Source organism: Cryptomeria japonica, unplaced genomic scaffold (genome assembly GCF_030272615.1).
Source record: "Cryptomeria japonica unplaced genomic scaffold, Sugi_1.0 HiC_scaffold_109, whole genome shotgun sequence".
Lineage (NCBI taxonomy): Eukaryota > Viridiplantae > Streptophyta > Pinopsida > Cupressales > Cupressaceae > Cryptomeria > Cryptomeria japonica.
The window spans coordinates 310001-311239 of record NW_026728931.1 but is presented as its reverse complement, the minus strand read 5'-3'; positions in this window follow the sequence as shown (position 1 = coordinate 311239).

The window sequence follows — 1239 nt, the reverse complement described above, 5'->3', positions numbered from 1 at the left end:
TGCGCAGCCCAGCCAAGGTGTGCGCACCAAGGTGCCCACCCTGGCGAAGGTGCGCGCCCGGGCAATTAACCCAACTTCCAACTTCGCGCGCGCCAGGGTGGGAGCGCACCCAACAACCGGGCCTGGGAAGAGCCAATGCGAGAAACCCCACCAAACGCTCTGACAAAAAAAGAGGGGGCGCTCCAGTAACCCCGCTTCGGAGCGCACCCTGGGCAAACCCAGCCAAGGTGCCCACCCCGGCCAAGGTGCAGGCGAGGTGCGCACCCGGGGCAAACCGGGCTCCGACAACGTGCACGCCGCACCTTGGAGCACACTTCGTAGCGCTCCCGGGTGCGCACCTCAGAGCACACCAAGGTGGGCAGCGAGGTGCGCACCTTTGATGCGCTGCCTTCACTAATTTCCAGAAAAGGCAAAAAAAAAAGGAGATTTTAAAATTTCCGTTTTGAAAGATAGTGAAAAAAACGGAACGCGCGTGCCATCTTGAGCCCGCCCTGGTGCGCAGCCCAGGTAAGGTGCCCACCCTGGCAAAGGTGCGCACCCGGGCAATTAACCCTACTTCCGACTTCGTGCGCGCCAGGGTGGCAACCGGGCCTCGGAAGAGCCAATGCGAGAAACCCCACCAAACGCTCCGACAAAAAAAGAGGCGGCGCTCCAATAACCCCGCTTCGGAGCGCAGCCGGGGCAAACCCAGCCAAGGTGCCCACCCCGACGAAGGTGCACGCGAGGTGCGCACCCGGGGCAAACCGGGCTCCGACAACGTGCACGCAGCACCTTGGAGCACACTTCGAAGCACTCCCGGGTGCCCACCGGCGTTGCGCACCGTGGTGGGCAGCGAGGTGCGCACCTTTGATGCGCTGCCTTCACTAATTTCCAGAAAAAGGCAAAAAAAAATGAGATTTTAAAATTTCCGTTTTGAAAGATAGTGAAAAAAAAGGAACGCGGGTGCCATCTTGAGCCCGCCCTGGTGCGCAGCCCAGGCAAGGCATGCGCACCAAGGTGCCCACCCGAGGTGCACACCCGGGGCAAACCGGGCTCCGACTTCGTGCAGGCCGCACCTTGGAGCACACTTCGGAGCGCTCCTTGGTGCGCACCATGGTGCCCACCAGGGCGCGCAACCCAGCCAAGGTCTGCACACCAAGGTGCCCACCCCGGCGAAGGTGCACGCGAGGTGCGCACCCGGGGCAAACCGGGCTCCGACTTCGTGCACGCCATGGTGCCCACCGCGGCGAAGGTGCACGC